The sequence below is a fragment of the Eptesicus fuscus genome, chromosome 22 (genome assembly GCF_027574615.1).
Source record: "Eptesicus fuscus isolate TK198812 chromosome 22, DD_ASM_mEF_20220401, whole genome shotgun sequence".
Lineage (NCBI taxonomy): Eukaryota > Metazoa > Chordata > Mammalia > Chiroptera > Vespertilionidae > Eptesicus > Eptesicus fuscus.
In genome coordinates, this window is record NC_072494.1 from 17,451,010 (window position 1) to 17,471,794 (window position 20,785).

The window sequence follows — 20,785 nt, forward strand, 5'->3', positions numbered from 1 at the left end:
TATCGACTGGTTAGATTTATTCCACCTGGATTCAGATCCGCCACCGTGATCTGATCATCAACAGTATTCCTATATCTTGAATGATCTTTGTAAGATTTTTATTTACTTCACCAGGCATGGTCACAATAGAAAACAGCACAATAAAGGGTGTAATCCTAACAAAGGGAATTTTAGTGAAGTGAAATAACCCTGCGGGGAGGTTAAAGGAGCCAAAGGAGTGGTGAGGTGTCCAGGGATTAGCCACAGCAGAAAAGACCTGAAACAATAAGTGGAAAGAGGAGTGTTATCAGAAACAAACAAAACCTGGAGCAATCTGATACGAGCTGTGGCCTTAGTAGAGGAACACCAGCCTCTGCCAAAGCCACTGGCCAGCAGAAAGAAGAGGAGAAATTCCTTATTTGCCTCTATTCTTACCCTTTCATGTCCTGCTGATGTTTCCCATTAGTTAACGCAAATTTAACAAAGGGCAAGAAAGCCCAGAAAATGCAGTTTGTAGAGGTCAGTTTTCTAGGGAGTAGAGAGCAGGGCAGAGAAGGGTGGATAATGGATTTGGGGGTTGGAGAAGCAAACAGAATAAACAGCACAGTCACTTATTTGATTTAACATTTGGGAAGAATGTTAAATTTATTCTCACTTAAAGTGTTCCCACTCTCTGATCTGGTTTCTTTCAATAATGCATTCATTTAAAAGAATAATGTATACCTACTATCATGAGAGCACTGTGCTAGATACTGGAGATCCAGTGGTAGAGAGACAAGTACCATCCCTTCCTTCAGGAACCTTATGTTTATTTATTTATTTATTTATTTATTTATTTTTTTAAATTTCTTTATTGATTAAGGTGTCACATATTTGTCCTCATCCCCCCATTCCCATCCCACCCCTCTCCCCACGCATGCCCCAATCCCCTGTTGAACTTAACCGTTGGATAGGCTTATATGCATGCATACAGGTCCTTTGGTTGAACTCTCCCCCTCCCCCACCCTCCCCCTACCCTCTTCTATCCTCCCTCTGAGGCCCGATAGTCCGATCGATGCCTCCTTGCTTCTGGTTCTGTTCTTGTTCCTCAGTCTATGTTGTTCATCATTTCCTCTAGATGAACGAGATCAAATGTCACTAGATATATACTAATAAGAACTGAATGTGAGACGAGCAATAATATTTATGCTGACAGGCAAATGAATCAATCTGTAGCGAGCTTCCCCCTGGACCAACAGTTCTTTTGAGACCCAATTTCGATGTCCAGTAGTTCCTTATGTGTACATGTCAGCACTGACCCCTCAGCTCTGGATGGTGGACAAATGGTGGTAATGGAGGTCCGACTCCCTCTGGTTTGGTCTCGGCCGAACCCAGGGGCACGGCGTCACCTGGACTAAGGGGCTCGTGGCCTCACCCATACCCAAGGGGCGCGTGGTCTCACCCGGGCCTGGGACCCAGCCTCACCCGGATGGATCCAGGGGCGCACGGCCTCACCCGGACCCAGGATCTGGCTTCACCCGTACCCAGGGACGCTTGGCCTCTCCCCGACCCAGGGCCACTTGGGCTCACCCGGGCCTAGGTGCCGAGGCCTCATCCGGATCCAGGGACGCATGGTCTCACCCGGACCCAGGGACGCTTGGCCTCTCCCAGACCCAGGGGCACGTGGCCTCACCCGGGCCTAGAGGAACCTTATGTTTAGTCTACTGCACCAGCTGGTCTCTTAGCCTCCTCATTTGATGTTGGTGTTCCTCAAAATTCTCTCCTGGGGTTTCCCCTCTGTGGAACCCTTCTCATTCAGGGCTTTCGTTCTCACCTCTATTGCAAGGACTTCCCTATCTCTGTTCTAAACTCAGCCTCTGTGGCTTATTATTAAAGGACTCAAGGCCCTCAATATACTGACCTCAACCCTTTTACTCATCTTCTTTCTTTCTCTATGCTCCTCCCACCTAAAGGATCCAAGTCAAGGTTTTTATTTCATTGTGTTTTAATATAATCTGTTTTATTCCCTGATGCAGCTCAAGTGCCTATAATAGTATCTGACACATAATGGGCACCGAGGAAATATTAATTAAATAATGACTGCATTGCTTCCATGGAATCAGATTACTCTCTACTTCCCAAACATATGACCTTGCTTATTTCTCTGCCTCTTTGCCCACATAAATTTTCTTGCATCATCTCCACCATCTGTAATCAAATCTTCCTTCAAGACCCACCCAACTCAAATATTTCCTCTATGAGCCCTCTTAGATACTGCCTAATTAGAATGAATCCATTTTACCACTATTTTCTAAGCTTAGGTACTACAAGAAGGTAATACAAGTACGGCCATTATACCTTATTTATATTTCTGCTTCATCACTACTATATCATGCCATATATTCTAGTTAGATATATATGCTTTTTATCCAGCTTTATTGAGGTATAATTAACAAATAAAATTGTACATTTTAAAGGTGTACAGTATAATTTTTTATATACATTGTGAAATAATTACCATAATCAAGCTAATTAACATATCTATCACCTCACACGGTTATGATTTTTTAAAATGGTGAGAACACTTAGATCAACTCTTATAAGAAAATTTCATGTATACAATACGGTATTATTAACTATTGTCACCATGTTGTACACTAGATTTTCAGAACTTACTCATCCCACTGAACTTTTGTATCCTTTGACCAATATTTCTTATCTCCTCCCACAACAATGCTAGAGTTACCTAGGCTACTTATTCATTGCTATCCATCCCCCACCTCTCCACAGAGCCTGTCAAAGTGCTTTGTTAAATTTAAGAAGATAAGCATGAAGTCATAGCCCAAATATACAAATTAGCCTCTCCCAGTCATTTAAAATATTTAACATCTGTCCATATGCATTAGTAACGTGTGTAAAAATTCCAGGTGCTTCCTTGGCAGGAAAGTGAGGTGGTATTGCATCTTTCATTTGGTAGCCCCTGAGTCCCAGGAGGTATAGCTGAGAGGCCAACATCAGGTGGCACCAATGAAATGCACTTCAAGGCTCTGCTATTGACCAGCCCTCAATTAGAATGGCCTTCTGAATCTTTAACACTGATGTCATACAAGCCTATCTGTGTTCTGAAATTTACATGACCCAGCTTTAGTGAACTCAATTATGTTAATAGGGAGCCACATTGATCCAGTTCCATATCATTATGAAAACTGATTTTTGCAGAAAAAAATTATATGAAAATAGAGTAGATATATATAGAGATCCAGAATAAGTTTCTAATTTATAAGTATTGAGAATAATCATCTCAGTCTACATGGAGATAATGGAGGTTTGTTTGTAATGATTCAGCTATTCCCATTTTTCTTTTAAATCCTCACCCAAGGATATGTTTTTTTAAAATTCTTTATTGTTGAAAGTATTACATATGTCTCCTTTCCCCTCCACTGACCTCTCCCAGCCCGCTCCCTACCCTCAGCACAGGCCTTCGCCCCCCTACTGATTTTAGAGAGAAACGTTGATTGGTTGTGAACTATACCCACCCTGATGTGGGATCAAACTCACAACCTATGTATGTGCCCTGACTGGGATTGAACTCACAACCTTTTTGGTGTATGGGATGATGCTCCAACCAACTGAGCCACCTGGCTGGGGCTAGCTGGCCCTATTTTTAAATCTACTAATATTCATTATGCCCTATGAGTTAGGGATCAAGAGCCAAATCCAGATTGGACTCGAGCGAACCCAGTCTGGCTCCTTTCTTTATACCTCCACTAACATGTAGTGAGGATCGTGCTTCTTCTCTCTCTCTGGTTTTGATCTTGCCTCCTGATCTAGAGTGACTGTAAAGACTAGAGGCACACACAGAGCATGAGGAACATATATAAGCAGTTAACTCCTCTGAATTCTAGAATACAAAAATCCCCCACTTCTATCAGCTTGCAAAAAGTTAGAAATGAGAACTGTAGCCTCCCAAAGACAACTGAGAACTTCCCATTTAAAACTGAATGATGAGGAAACAAAGATAGTGTGATTTAACACTGGCCAGCTCTTTGCCAAACCCATTCACTTTTCTTCCTAGGCAGGCAGTTGGAGTAAGTTTTCCAGACTCCATTAAATCTATGTCTTATAACTGGCTCTCATCCAGTGGAATCTGAGTAGTAATGACATATACTACTTCACTATCTGGCCATAAAATTTCCTGTGCTTCAACCTCCATGATTTTTCCCTTGCACAGTGTGATGCAGATGGACATAGTAACTTGGAAGCCACATGCTGAAGATGGCAGACATGAGACTGGGAATTGGGGTACTTAACTTGAATCACAATTTGGATAAGAATTGGCTAGTGCTTAAGGATACCTCTTTTAGACTTTATGGGGTAATTCTATCACTTTTGGGGTTGTAGAAGGTAATGTTATCTAAAAAGAGGAAGAATCAAGGGATATGATAAGAAATAGAAGGGTTGAATAGGTGAAAAGTTTATAATACAGGGTGATATATATTGGATTTTATTCCACATTAGTTCACATAGTTGGAGTAGCTGCTTAGCTAAGTTCCTCCAGAAATAAAGACACCTTATTGGTAAAAAAGTATTAAGTTGATTTTTTTATTAATTTGCCTTAGGCTTGGTCACTCATGGTCAGGATGTGAGAAGGACAATTCAACAACATAAACACACATTCATGAGTCTCAGACTAAGCAGTGCAATTTGCATACATATGTAGGAAAGAAATATCTCTCTAAAGCAGTGGTTCTCAACCTTTCTAATGCCGCGACCCTTTAATACAGTTCCTCATGTTGTGGTGACCCCCAACCATAAAATTATTTTTGTTGCTACTTCATAACTGTAATTTTGCTACTGTTGTGAATCGTAATGTAAATATCTGTGTTTTCTGATGGTCTTAGGTTCTACAGCAGCAGTTCTCAACCTGTGGGTCGCGACAGCAGGTTGAGAACCACTAGCAGGGTCACCTAAGACCATCGGAAAACACAGATATTTACATTTCGATTCATTAACAGTAGCAAAATTACAGTTATGAAGTAGCAACGAAAATAATTTTATGGTTGGGGGTCACCACAACATGAGGAACTGTATTAAAGGGTCGCGGCATTAGAAAGGTTGAGAACCACTGCTCTACAGGGGTATTTCCAGAAATACATTGTTGTCTCCTTTTTCATTATTGTGAAAAGCAGTTTAACTGCTTTAGAGTCTCACTGATCCAAGTGTCTCTTTTCCAGGAAAGGTATTCACTCTTTGTTTGCTAAGTAAATTTTTTGAGGGAAAGCTATCCAGGGTCCAAGGGATGCACTACCTAAAACTTTATGTCAAGTCTCCACTTTCCAGGAGGCAAAACAATACTTAAAACTTCTAGATTTTCCCAGACTTTATACAAGAAGGAAATCAAAACATTTATGGTTGGATCTGAGATACATATTGTATTCTTTCAAGCTAACTTTTTTTTTGAGTGGTGAGATTGAACTTTGGACATGACACTCATATCATTATTCCCTTCACAAAGATATCCCAGAATTCACTATTGCAAAAAAACAACAACAACAACACAAAAAAAAAAACACACCAAAAAACTGGCAGAGAGATATTCTAATTGTACCAGAATATGTGAGATAAAAGTGGGACTTTATGAAGTATTTTGAGATGAATTCTACTGAAATCAATATCATCCATGAGATAAAATATAGAAATCAATATGAATTATTGGCCAAGAGTTTTGGTCTCACCTTCTGGAATAGTAGGTGCATATGCTGAGTTATGCTGAGTAGCCTGCCATGTACAATACTACTTTATAATTTTTCCAATATCAGAATCAGTTCCAGGCCACTGGACAAAGCTACAAGCCAAGGCTTTTATGTGAGCAATTCCTAAGAAGTGTGTTGTATGAAGCATAGCCAAGAAAATGTGGTGACCACTCTCTGCAGGATCAGCATACTGGGTGTACCAGTTAATAATGCGGATTTTTTCCAATAGATGGAGTTACACATATGTTGATATATAAGCGATTCGATATGTATGCTATTTTGTTGTATTGCTCCTTCAGATTACCACTTGTTCCGATTGATGGCACACGCACTTTCTGAGCAGCCCTTCAAAACATATGAAGAAGTGGAAAATTGGGTCTCTGAATGGTCTGCCTCAAAACAAGAAAAGTTCTATTGGGACAGTATCCACAAAATACCTGAAAGATGGGGGGAATGTGTAGCTAGCGATGGACATTACTTTGAATAAAGCACTTTTGATGTTTCTCTTGAAATTATCGTGTTTTCTTTGATTACAAAATCCGTATTAACCGGTTAATAATGCAGATTAACTATTAACCAGTTAATGATGTGGATTAACTATTAACCAGTTAATAATTTGGATTAACTGTTAACTGGTTAATAATGCGGATTAACTATTAACCGGTTAATAATAGAGAATTGACAAGAAGACTCTTTCACAAAGTGCAGTACCTCCCACAGGTCTCCCACCCTACTCCCAATCTGCATACAATGTTAACTGAGAAAAAATCAGGGGATATAAAGAGGGAAAGACCTGAGTCAATGAGTAAGGGAAAATATGAAGCAAGAAGAAAAAAGAGAAGACATAAAATGGAAAAGCAGTGAGGAAAATGAAGGACAATAAAAGAATAAAGACAAAGTTAAATTACTTGGTAGTGATACAGACTAGTAGGCAAAGGACCACCAACTGACTTTATTAATTTAAGAAACAAGCAAATCTTAGTCTTGTTAGCTTTGACCTTTAAGTTTTGGGGGTTTTGGTTTTTTTTTGTAGGTTTATGAGTAGGCTGAATCATGACAAATACCTAATTTAAAAGTGTTTTAGCTGCCAATCGCCTCTCTTGTGAGAATCGACTGCCAACTCAGCTCTAAAACAAATAAAAATACTTGGATGAATCCATTCAGCAACAGAAACACATATCTCTTTCTTTCTGGTACATTGGAGGCAAAATAAATTAGCTCTGTTAAGCAGAGAGAGCCATATAAACAGAGAAGCCTTATAAGAAAATGATTGGTTGGGGTCTCCACAGTCAAAGGCACAGAGGGGACTTGAGGTAGCAACTCTTGATTGAAAACATGGTTCAAGCATTGGGCCAAATGGGCTTTTTAGGGGTCACATGTCTTGGACACTATTCCACATCAAACATTTTATTTCTAGGACACGGTGACCAGAACCGTTTTTCATTTCAACCGTTATTAAAAACAAAACAAAACAAAACAAAACAAAACAAAACATGGCATACCCCTCTCCTGATCCCACGCTAGTGGCCCTCCTGGGAACAACTTACAAGATAAGACATCTTTGCAACAAAACATTGTTAACTCCCTCCTTTTGGTCACTTTATTCTTCCAACTTGGTAAGGCTCTTTCCAGGAGTGCAAAAGCCTTATTTATAAGGAAAGGCCTTGCCCCCATGCATAGCAAATACAAAGAGCAAAGTTATTCTAACTTGGAAGTCATTGCTCTCCTCTTCAATCTGCTTTCTTTCTGCCTGATTGTTGGCAGGCCAGTAAGGCTTAGAGTCTGTGCCATCGGAAGAAGGCGGTGTAGGGAGCCTGTGAGCTTTGACTATCTGAGAGAGATTTCTGGACAGGGAAACATGGATCCCTGGCTCCAAAGGATACGAATTTCCTGGCTGCCTTGGGAAAATGTCCCTATTTGTGTTGGGGGTGGCCCAGGGTAGGCTTTTATTGCAGACATCGAGATGTTGCCTTAGGCTTCAGTGCCTTCCCAGGCTTGTTACATGCCATTTACTCATTCCTTCATTCAGGAGGTATTTATGAAGCACTTCCTGACACAGAGCTAGGGGAAATGTGGGTTAAAGGCAGGCAGCATCCCAGGAGTTATCTTAGGAGATCAAAAGGTCAATGACTCTGACTTGAATTGTGCTACTGAGGCTAGTAACGTGGATATTAATTAGAATCAGGACGTTTGGGGTCTGTGTTCCAGATCTATTCTTTAATACGACCTTGTACACATTAACTTCTCTGAGTTTCAGATGTAGATAATAATTCTTACCTCTTAGGATTATTATGAGCCATAAATAAGATAAGGCTTTACTTTCCTAGCACATTGCCTGGCATATTGTACTGTTAATAGTATTTAATAGTCTCATACTAAGGCAGGTCTCTTCCTTTCTTTAGATCCATAAATTAAAATGAAGAAGCATGGTTATCATTTCAGGGGATAATTTCATATATAATAAATATCTCCAGAGACCCTTCTAGGTGATGGAGTAGGGCCCACAGTACCTTTGCCAAAAGGTCTCAATATTGGAGTGCCTGAAATGACTTATGTCCACTAAAAATCATTTTGTTCCCACTGCATTGCCAAGTGCTTTGTGAATACAAACTGATCCCAAGAGACACCGACGCCCATTATATCTGAGAGGAGCCCTCTGACTCCACCCAACCCATCTTGCCAAGTCCAAGACCTTCCCAGGCTAGCTAAGAGCTGAGCATTGCTGAACCTCTGAGTTGAAAAAGCTTTGCAAGTCATCAATCTCAGCCCTACTCTGTTGCATGAGCCAAACCACATAGCTAAGTAAGACACTTAGGTCAGCTGATAATATTTCCTCTGAAGTCTCATATGTATTTTTTTTCTTCAGGATTTCAAGTCTCCAGACTTTTTTGGAAGAGGCTAAGAGACTTTTTCAGGGCCACCTGTGAATTATCAACCAGTAAAATGAAAACACCAATGACTCTATCAAGGGCACCTTGCTGATGGGGGAGGCAGGGCATCCCTGAATTGGCTAGGGGTTCCTATGAGTGTCAACGATCATGGCTTTGACCATCTGGGCAGTTTATCACGTATGCCTCTGCTCTGCACGTACTCTTTGGAAATACATTTCTACATGCAGAGTGGTAAGTTCATGCAGAGTGGTAGCAAAAACAGACACAAAATAGTGCCAATAAGGGGTGAACAGAAGGCACTCGAAAACTGAAATGGAGGAGGAAGTGCCTTTTCAAATGGTAATAATAAGACTTATAACGATAAGCAGCTACACTGAGAAGTAAAGGGTTAAGCGGTGTTGTTCATTGTCACATGATGCTGGGAAAGACTGAGCAGGAACCTCTGGGATCGGGAGGAGGCACATCTTGCCTGCACATGTGGCCTCTACCACAAACACTTCAAAGTGCCTCCTCAGACCGACATAACATTCTGACGCCGACTGTAAATGCCCTTGACACGCAGAGTGGAAAATATCAAACACTCCACCAGTCCCCAAAATGCTGTGTCTCTGCACTGGGAAAGGCCTTAATGAGCCTGCAGGAGAGGAGGGAGGCTGGGGGGAGGACTCAGAGCCAGGGAGAGGGGAGAGGGTGTAACGGGTGGTTCTGATTTAAGGCTTGTACTGATACCCGCTGGCGTGTGCAACTGGGCTCAGACCGCTGTGAATCTAAATGCCCCAAGACCTTGCAGAACAGCCCTGAACATCAATTCCAGGCCTTGCTGAGTCAAGAGCCTACTGAGACTATTTCCCCTCACACATTCCAGAGCAGATGACTCCTAAGTGGAAGAATTTCCCGGCCCACACAGCTGTGATTTTTTTCTGCAAAGGAATCTCTGTGCCATTTTCTCCCACACAGTTCCTCTCCATTCTCTTGGAGGATAACTTGGGATTCTGGTTTCTCTTTAATAAACTTTCATGATGTCAAAAATTAGCAACCTGGAAGGTCTCTTTCATCCTATCAAGGGGCACCTACATTTCTTTGCACAGAGGGTCTTTCCCTGGGGATCTGTTGTTATCTATTCCCAATAAACCCTCTACATAATAGCTCAGTCAGTAGAATAGTCCAGACACTGTGGAAAAAAAGGTTCATCCCTCCTTAATATCCCATCTTCTCTAGGAACTATTATTGGACTCTTGTGCTGGGTTGCTTTGTTTGTTCATTTCAAAAAATTCATTCACTATTTTTGAGACACTGGAGTAAAGAAAATGTATAAAATGTTTCCTACCTTTTGAGGATATTACTGTACAATAGGAGTGTCAAGTAAAGGTTGCTGTTACCAATCCAATGTCAATAAGAATCCCCAATCTGAGGTTCATTAAAAGGAGAGACTATTCCGGTAAACAAACAGAAACTGGAACAGGCAGCCTTCTGAGGAAACTGAAAGTACACTCCCCCAAGACAAAGGGTTGACTGACTTATATAGGAAGAGTACTTGCCTTGGTCCCCAATTGGTTTATTTATATGCAAATGGGGACTCCAAATTCACACAGTTTGATTGGTCCAAATTGTACTCTCCTGATTAGTTGGCTTTTAGCATTCCGATTGGTCCTTAAGGATTCGGATTGGTCAGTATATAGGCAAATAAGGATATAGCTGTGCAGTTCCGATTGAACAGGGCAGTGATTCCAGGAACTCCTTTATAAGGGTGGGGTCAGCCAACAGGATCTCAGTGCACAGGCTGACAGCTCAGCCTGTGACTTTCCCTGAAATGCAGCCTGCATGAGAGGACTCTCTAAGCAATGGCTTCTAGACTCTGGTTATGATTTTGGGGCCCAATTAATAACCCAGAGGTCTCAGCAGATATATTCCTTCTAGGGATCAACAGAGGAAAGGGACACACCAAAAAATAATTACATATGAATGCATACAGTGGTATATAGAGACCTGTTACAAAGTGTGCAGAAACACAGAAGAACATGACTATGTCAGCTTTAAGCATTCAGAAGCCTTACATTTGGAGACTGTATTTAAGCCAGGCTTTGACAAAATGGGTGGGATTTCACCAGGCAAAGGAAACAGCCAGTACAGAGACATGGGAGAGAGCACATTGCAGTGAACTGGGGGGAAAGTTCAGTGTGGTTGGAACATGAGGGGCAACCATGGTAGAGAAGACTGGAAAGGCTCAGCATTAAGGGCTTGTGTGCCAAGCTAATGCCTACATTACAAAAACTAAAGGGTTTTATGTAGAGCTCTGATCCCACCATGTCTATATTTTAGAAGGGCATATGTAATGGGGGAGTGAAAGATAAACTGGACAGGGAAGAGACTGGAGTCTTTCCTGTGTGTGACATGCTCTGTCCATCTTAAGAACATCATCTGCTCATCAGATGAGGTATTTAATTTCTATTTCTTTCCAGGTTTGCTAAACTCTCTGGGTACTGCTGCCCCCAACTCCTCACAGGCTTAGCACTGAAAACACCAGTGCTCTCAAGGCATTCTTCTCCTGTCTTTGTCCTTGCTTTAGTCTCTCCAGATCATGTGTTCCAGGACAGGGCTTTGGGAAATCATCAAAATCACTGGGCCATTACAGATCTATAACCCAGAGGAAACATGGGGGGGGGGGGGGGTGAAGTCCGGGCCCTGGGAGAGAGCAAACACATTCCATAAAACACAGAGCAAATGCAAAATTTTAACCAGAAATATAGACTCACTTAAAATGCCTTCTGTTACTAAACCTGTATCAAACAGGCCCAAAGGGACCTGTCAGGAGTTTTCTTGCAAATTACATTACATGGTTATAGATGGTGTTTTGGGTGGTTAAAATTCTTCTAGCATTATAACATGAGAATATAAGATAAGCGAATAATAATAAAAAAAGGTAACTAAAATCTCCTGTGTTAAGTCCTAAAATTTTTACAGGTAAAATCTTCAGAGAATAAAGAGGAATTAACCCATGAGCAGGAGGGTTTTAGAAAGATAGAGGCAGTGGTCAGTGTTTTTGTGGGTTTTTTTTTGTTGTTGTTTCAAATTTTGTCACTGCTGAAGACAAAACCCCAAAATGAATGGATATGCCTAATGAAAACATTAGATTTTAATTATTTTAAAAATAATTAGTGGGAACTATTATAAAAATAATTATGTTTTGTTTCTCCCCTCACAGAAAGACTATAGATGGTTAAAGTCGTTGCTTTGTTTAGAATATTGGCTCCAGTTAAAAGTCTTTGGTTAAGACAGTTATTTAATACTAGAGGCCCGGTGCACGAAATTCGTGCATGGAGGGGGGTTGTCCCTCAGCCCAGCCTGTACCCTCTCCAATATGGGACCCCTCCGAGGCCGAGGCCGGCAGCCATTTGTGTTGGGGTTATAATTGAAACTTTGTTGCCTTAAGCGGGTGGGCCCGGCCAGGGTGTACGGAAAGCTTTGCTTCCCCTGAGCGGCAACCCTGGCCTGCTCTCTCAAGCTCCATTCTGCCGCCATTTGTTTGAATTTGTTTACCTTCTATAATTGAAACTTTGTAGCTTGAGTGGAGGCTTAGGCCTGGCAAGGGCAGGCGGAAAGCTTGGCTTCCTCTGTTACCTAGGAAACCTTGCTCTCTGGGCTGTAGCCATCTTGGTTTGGGTTAATTTGCATACTCGCTCTGATTGGATGGTGGGCGTGACTTGTGGGTGTGGCTTGTGGGTGTGTCAGAGGTATGGTCAATTTGCATATTTGTCTATTATTAGATAGGATTGGAAACTTGTATAGCCTGACTTGGATGCACTCTGATCTGTGCAGCTATCTTGCCATCTGCACCATTTACAGCCTGCTCTACCAATTACAAATACCAGGCAGTGCACTAAGACTTCTCTATGCATCATGTTGTATTATTCAATCTTACAGCAACCTGATGAGATAGATCTTACTATTAGGCCCAATTTACACATGAGGATAGTGAAGGCTCAGAGGGTTCAAGTTAACTGGAGTTCCCAATGAGAGCAGAAATGAGATTCCAATCCAGACCGGACTCACTAGACTATACAGCACACTGATATTTCTAAAGGACACTAAAAGCTGTTAGCTGAGCATGGAGTAGGGAAACGGGATTGGATTTGTTTTAATATAATCAAGTGTCCTGGGTGAATGAAGGACAGAGTCAGAGAGGTACCAAAACATTCGTCTCCCTTCTCCTTGGTATGGGCTCCCCTTTCCACCCTCTCGGGTACTACAGGAAGTAAGGCACTGCTACCCCTGAGCCTGAGGTTGAGTCTCAAAGAACAGGTCATGTTGCAGAACCAAACAAAATCACCAGCTCAGCAAGCTCTAGGTCTGAAAGCAATTATGCTGGGCCTAAAAATAAAGGGGCTGCAAGTAAAACAGAATTTAATAATGTGCATTTAACTTTTAACACCCCCCGCCCCCCACTGCTTTTACAAAATGCCTAGCTTACGTCTGTATAAATCCTGTTTCAGCGAGGGAGGTAGAGGATCCAGATTTTATTCCTCAAAGAAGCTGTTCCTGTCAGACAACTTCTCTGAGTTAATCACACAGACAGGCTGTCCTTGAGCACTTGGCTCCTTCCTCATCTCTTACTCTAAGTCTAAAGGTTCAGGTGGGCACAGAAACTCCTTCAGGCCAGCTTGCTTTCCACCACTGAGATGCAGAAGAGCCCGCACTGCTCTTCCATGCTCTCACCTGCCATTCCTGACAGTAGCAGAGGAGACATGAACTCACAAACTTCACATGACAACCATCCTTTAAAGGAACCCAAGCAAATGTCCTGCTTCCTCTAGTCCATTTGCTGAGAGGTTTCAACGACAGTAAGAAATAATGCTTAGTCTGCAAGAAAAGACTGAGGCAACCAGTGACCTGGTTCCCTATATTGTTGCAATAGAGATACGGAGAGCCCAGCAGGCCCATTGGAACGGCATGACATTGGTGTTTTAGGTTGGGACATATGAGGACATGATGACCTGGATGTCCTCAAGGCACCTCATCTTCCCTACAAATGGATTCCTTTGCCCACATGTTTATCAGCGAATGGTCCCACACCCAGGCACCCATGTTGGAATCCAGACTCTTCTTTCTACCTTATCTCTCAGTAAGCCTTGTGGTTCTCTGCCTGAATATCTCTTTTCTCTACCTTCTTTTTTTCACAACCATTGCCAACTGTCCACATCCTCTACAGTAATCTTGTCCTCCTCTGTCCATCCTCCACACTGCTGCCAGAGTGATGCTTGTAATCAAGGAATAATAATAATTATCATTATAGTTGACATTTTAATATGTGCTTACTGGGTGCCAGACACATGCTAATTGTTTTGTCTCTATTCTTTTACTTGCTTTAATAACACTGTGTCCCTGCTCCACAGTTTTTAACGATCCCCATTACCAACATGATAAAATTGCAACTCATTTCTACAGCGTCATGATTGAGCTCCTCCTCACTATGTTTCATCTCCTGCCACTGCTACCCTCTCACTCGCCCTACATCATAATGCATCCCTCACAGCTCCCTCAAAGCACTCCTATTTTTTTGCTTTCAGACACCCTGGCCCCTTCCTCTACATGCACCCCCCAATCACACACTTTTAACTTCTTGTACCTCATTAACTAGATTACTTGCTTACATGGGGTAGTTTCACGGTGACTCTTTCTTTTCCTAGCCCTAAACACATGCCCACCTTGAAGAACAGTAAGATAAGTATTCTACTAGATGCTAACATATACTAACAACATAATTTTATTGTCACAAATTATCAGTGCCCTTTGCAGAGTACAGACTCAACATTCAAACAGTTTATGTCAAAAGGAATACTTCAGATCAACCATTCCAAAACCCAAATCATGATTTTTGGTCAACAATCACCCATATTGAATGGGCCAACCTCAGAAAAGATAAAAGATAAAACATATAAAAGATAACACAGTCCCTCCTGTGACACATTTTGCAACCAGGTCATCTTGGGAACAAGGACTTCTGCATATTTTGTTCAATGCTTTCTTCCTAGTTTCTAGAACAGAGGCTGGCATATTTTAGGCACTCAAATCATAGTTAAAAATTTTATTGATACAAAGAGATAATTTTATGGCTACAGCTAAGCAATTGGACACGTACATTTAATTTTACCCCATGTTATATTTCTCATTTTCTATAATGATGAGAGTGTAAACATTTCTGAAAAGCCATTTAACTATATGTATCAGGAACTGATACATTCTCTTTGTGGCAGGGACTGCAAGCTGACTACCCAATATCCATTCTCCTCTTCTTTACTAACACAAATCCTTCATTATTGAGATGGAAATGTGTCCTGCTAAATTTCCCAGCTTTCTTTGAAACTGAGCGTGGCCATGATGGGGGCCTTATGTGAACTAATGATATAAATAACTTGTGTGTGTGTGTGTGTGTGTGTGTGTGTGTGTGTGTGTGTGTGTGTGAGGGATTTCCAGAATTGGGGTAGAACTGATGAAAAAATTTTTTTCAATTCTTCCTCCTTACTGAAGCCTAAAACTAAGACTAGATGGCTGGATCTTTTGCAACCACCTTGGCTCATTCCATCACAGAGTATTCATTACAGGATATTTGATGCTTACAGACTTTCTGGAAGGGCCAAGGAACCAAGCCTGAGGTTATTAGCTAAGTACAGTGCATCCAAGAGAAATAGTATTTGGGGATAGGCCTCTCTGCCACTGCCTTACTGCTTAGCACTTGACACATGTGACATACAGCTCATCCCAAAGAGCCCATGGCCTCCCTGCTCTTTAGAAGAGTCCATTTTTCTCTACTTGCCCACCACTTCCCCTTGCTCACTTCTGCCTCCAAACCTTGGAACTCAAATCCCCTTGGAAAACAGAACTATAAGGAGGTCTGGAAAATATCATTCTAGTTTCCATTTTTCAGCCTCTGAAGTATAGGAAGACACGTGAGGAGGGGACTGAGGGGTGTTGAGAGAACCAGTATGAAGTATTTGCAAGTCTGTCAACTCAGTTTTACCTGAGGTTCTTCATGTCAGAGCTGTCACTATTCAGAAATAGCAAGGACACTCAGTAGCGGAAATATATAGGAGGGTGTGTTTCATGCATGTGATACAATCATGAATATCGAGAAGTCCTCAAAAATACCAGTAAATACCATTCCATAACTCTGGGTAATCACAATTCCCTGACTGGCCTCCTGCTGTTACCCCTGTCCCCTTCATTCTCATCTCCACACAGTGATCAAAGTGAACCTATGAAAACTCAAAGCACATCACGTGTTCTGCCCCAAACTCCCCAGTGACAGATTTTCTCACCCAGAGAAAAGCCATAAACCCCCTCTCGGCCACTCTGCCCCTTTGTTCCTCCAGTGTACCCAGCACACTCCATCTCAGGCCTCACTCTGCTGCTGCCTTTGCCTGGGACACTCTTCCCCAGATACCTTTGTGGCCTCTTCCCAAATGTCTTCTTCCCAGTGAGATCTTCACTGGCTCCCCTACCCAAAACTGCATGTCTCCCCTGCACCCCCATTAACTTCCTCTCTTCCTCTTTATTTTCTCCTGAACACTTATTTACAATGTACCATACTTTCAACAAATTTATCTTGTTGATAGACTGTCTCTACTCCCTAAAAGGTAAGCCCAACGTAGGTGGAGGTTGTCACCTCCTCTCTTCACTGCTGTCTCCACAGAAACCAGAGCAGCACTTGGTGTGTGATAGGTGCTTTGTAAAGATCGAATGAATACATGAAAACAAAACAAAACAAAACAAAAAAAATACTGGTTGAATTAAAGAGCTATGAGATGGATGTAAGATTAAAAGAGAGATATAGGATATAATGAGATTTCTAATGAGACAGAAAAGGGAACTTTCTTTTTTTTCATTTTTTTATTAAGGTATTATATGTGTATATATCTTACCATTGCCCCCCCCCGCCCCCACTCCCATACATACCCTCACCCCCCAGAGTTTTGCATCCATTGGTTATGCTTATATGCATGCATACAAGTCCTTCGGTTGATCTCTTATCTCCCTCAACTCTCCCTAATCTTCCCGCTTTAATTTGACAGTCTGTTTGATGCTTTACTGTCTCTGTATCTATCTTTTTGTTCATCAGTTTATAATGTTCTTTATTATCCATAAATAAGTGAGATCATGTGGAATTTTTCTTTCATTGACTGGCTTATTTCACTTAGCATAATGTTCTCCAATTCCATCCAGGTTGCTGCAAATGATGAGAATTCCTTCTTTTTATGGCAGCATAGTATTCCATTGTGTAGATGTACCACAGTTTTCTGATCCAGTCATCTGCTGACGGGCACCTAGGCTGTTTCCAAATCTTAGCTATTGTAAATTGTGCTGCTATGAACATAGGGGTGCATGTATCTTTTCTGATTGGTGTTTCTAGTTTCTTCGGATATATTCCCAGGAGTGGGATTACTGGGTCAAATGGGAGTTCCGTTTTCAGTTTTTTGAGGAAACTCCATACTGTTCTCCACAGTGGCTGCACCAGTCTGCATTCCCACCAGGAGTGCACGAGTGTTCCTTTTTCTCCGCATCCTCGCCAACACTTGTCGTTTGTTGATGATAGCCATTCTGACAGGTGTGAGATGGTACCACATTGTCGTTTTGATTTGCATAAGGGAACTTTCTAAAGCCCCTTTTCTTCTGGGGCCCCCTTGAGGGCAGGACTGTTGAGGTGCCTTCTGCCTGCCACACCTCTGCAGAGTTGTGGCTGGGAAGGACACTGGCCCAGGAGCCATGACAGCAGCCTCCAGTCACATGAGTTTGCGGAAGCCCTTTCCACTCCTTTGGCCTCTGGTTTTACTGATGGAGAAATTTAGGCTTCCGTGGGCTCTGACTTTCTGAAGAGAAATGGACTGGCACTGAAGGAACAATTCTTTGATAAGAGATTTGAACTCTGTGGGGGAAACTCCAAAAGTACAGAATTTACATTTTTAGGGTATGAATTTTCCCCAGAAAGGCTTGTGGCAGCAGAAATACATCCACTTCCCCTACCCCACCCCCATGATGCAGGGCCACATCCACTAGGCTGTGGCCTTTGCAGGCTTATGTTAACACCCAAGCTTGTGAGGATGTCTGTGGTCTGCCTCTTTAGGACACCGTGCTCCATCTGCTGCAGCAATCTTGTGGTCCAGTCTTCATTTCTAGTCTAAATACACACATTTTCTCTGCCTATTTCTCATCAGGATCTTGAAGGAATCCAGGGACATTTTTCTTAAACCTGCCTAGAATTTGTTTTGGCAGGAGTTCTGAAGGTTGAAGTCTTGAAAGATTTGAGTTTTGTTAAATTATAGATATAATTTCAGCGAAGTTAAATAACTCAGGCAAAAATTGGACTGTCCTCCCATCACTTCTGCCCTTAAACTCTCCCTATCGTGCAAGGCTGACCTAGTGCTGTCTCACCCAGGAAGCTTTCTCTAGTTATCAGAGCTCAAAGGGTGTTCTCCTCTCCCTGAGGCTATGGGAACGGCTGAATCACAAATCTTGCAAAGTTCCCTAACTTTCCTGAGCCTCAGATATCTCAACTATAAAATGTGATAGTGAAAATAACAGAAGCGGACATTTATTAAGTGCTTACTGCCAAGTTAGATACTTAATATCCCTGTGGGCAAGGCCTTTTTTAAATGCCTTCTTTATATGTGAAGAAACTGAAGGTAAGATGAAATGATACTTTATCTGCACAGGGCGGTGGAGATTACATTTAAGAAACATATAGATTGTGGCATCCAGTGAGCACTTAATAAATGTAAGTTCCTTCTCCATCATTCCTATGAAACCAGCTTGGGAGTGCCATTCTCACGCCACTTACCATGTATTGTCTTATATTGTGATTGATGTAGAGGTTGTGAGATAGTACGTATAGGAAACAAGGGCTGGGCTATGGAGTGAGCCAGCCTGGGCTCCTGCCCTTAGACATGTTACTTAATGTTTAGGAACCTTGGTCTCTACAACTGCAAAATGGGAGTGATAATATTGTGAGGATTCATAGAACTGATATATAAACATAATCTAGCCTGATGTCTGGCATATAATAGCTATTATTGTTGTTTATCATTAATGATAAAATCTATATTCCTTTTTAATTTGATATTTCCTGAGGAATAAAACAGGCCTTTTCCATCTGTACTTGTTGTGGCTTCATCCCATGCCTTGTATGTTATAAACGTGCTTCTCAAAGTGCACTCAAAGGGCCACCGGCATTAGAATGTCCCAAAAGCTTGTTTAAAGAAAGATTCCTGGGCACCTCCCTAAACTAAGTGGTTCATGATCACTGGCTTGTGGCTCAGGATTTTTGTGTTTGAACAATCTGCTCAGGTAAGTCCCATTAACACTGATGTTCAAAGAGCACTCGATTAGGGGTAGCAAATATCTATGAATGACACAAACAAATGGATGAATGATTAAATCAATTTGCTGAATTATGCATTTTTTTTAAGTAATGAAAAGAACTGATAAGCATCATGCATAGCCCATGGACACAGACAATAGACAGGTGAAAAGCCTGGGATGGGGTGGGAGATGGGTGGAGGGGGACAAAGGGAGAAAAATGGGGGATAGCTGTAATACTCTGAACAATAAAATAAATTTTTAAAAAAGTAATGAAAAGAAAAACGTACCAATGGTGCTAAGGTTAAAAAGACTCTGGTCTTGGTTTTCAGCATAGAATTTTGGACAACTGCTCACTTGGCTTATTCCTGTGCCAAGCTCCTTCAGTCCATGTCCTTGAGTAGATAGGGTAGTTAATGATCAACAACAATAATAGCTATTATAGGCTCAGGTCTTCATTAGTCTCTGGAAATTTCCCGAGAACTCTTAGTCTTTGCCTGATTCATCAGTAAATAAACTTATGCACATTCTGGGTGCCTTCCCATTAAGAATCATCCCAAAACTCTATTGAAATGAGTGTGTTTTTTTCAAATATATTTTTATTGATTTCAGAGAGGAAGGGAGAGGGAGAGAGATGAAACATCAATGACGAGAGAGAATCACTGATCAGCTGCCTCCCACATGCTCCACACTGGGGATCGAGCCCGCAACCCAGCCATGTGCCCTGCCTGTGAATCAAACCTTGACCTCCTGGTTCATAGGTTGATGCTCAACCACTGAGCCATGCCAGCTGGGCGAAATGAGTTATTTTGATGCATCTGTAATAAAACAAATAACCTTCAAACTTCTAAAATACTTGAATAATTTTAATTGGGATATAAATCTTTTTGGCTTTAACATCTTAGCAAAGGAAAAAAAAATCCCGAGTCACATGAATCAAATCCATAGATATTTTGGATTTATTTTCATACCAACTAGTTTCTTTTCTAAGGACATTTCTTAAAGCCCCATTAAACCACAGATTATTTTTCTATAAAGATTCATCACACAAAGATTTCAGTAGAAATGCTACCCCTTTAAAAATAAAGGAGAGGGAAGATATAGTGTTGTGGTCAGCAGAATCACAAATTAAATTCACCCGATAGAGTTGGTTCTTCAGGTCTGAGGAATGTAAAATAACTCGTTTCTGGTGAATAATAATAATGATAATAAAAAATCCACAGAAAGAGAGACCAGTTCTACAACATGAAAAGAGAGGTTAGAGTTCCAAAGCTCCAGCTCCAGCATGAACGGCATGTCCAGGTTAAGAGTCGTACTCCCTGGGTAATTTCCTTACCAAATGTATAACACTGTACAAGGCAAAATGCAAGCTGTCAAGCCCAACAAAACCTAGTTTAATTTCTCCCACTGAAAAGGAAAACAATAACAACCTAAAACTGAATACCTTTTTCATTAGAAGTTTACTAGATTTTTAAATTTTTAGGCGAGGTGGGTAGCAAAAACTACACATTAAAATGGCTTTTTCCACGAGGTAGAAGTTGCAAATATGCTAAAAAACACACCAAAGTCTAAGGTTCTATAGGGTAAGTATAGTCTTAGCTCTAGCCTATTTCTTACCCTTTTCAGCCTCAATTTCTTCATCCCTAAAACTAGAAGCAGAATTGTGCCTTTTTCAACGGGGTGGATGTGAAAATTATAGCTCTTAGCACATTTTGCTGCATGCTGAAAGACGGTAATGGATGCTAGTAATTATAACTACACAAGCTTCAGCTTGGAGACAAAGATTTCTACCTTTATTGGAATGAATAACTGATCTTCGTGACCTCGATAAGAAGG

General features: G+C 41.4%; 1 long non-coding RNA gene across 1 annotated transcript in view; it reads right to left on the reverse strand.

Moving 5' to 3' along the window:
• Nucleotides 1–125: 125 nt before the first annotated feature.
• Nucleotides 126–20,785, reverse strand: part of LOC114233064 (uncharacterized) — an 84,525-nt gene continuing 63,865 nt past the window's right edge. The window contains exon 3 of the long non-coding RNA XR_003619189.2: nucleotides 126–256. This is a non-coding gene — a long non-coding RNA (uncharacterized LOC114233064). The remainder of the gene's footprint in view (nucleotides 257–20,785) is intronic.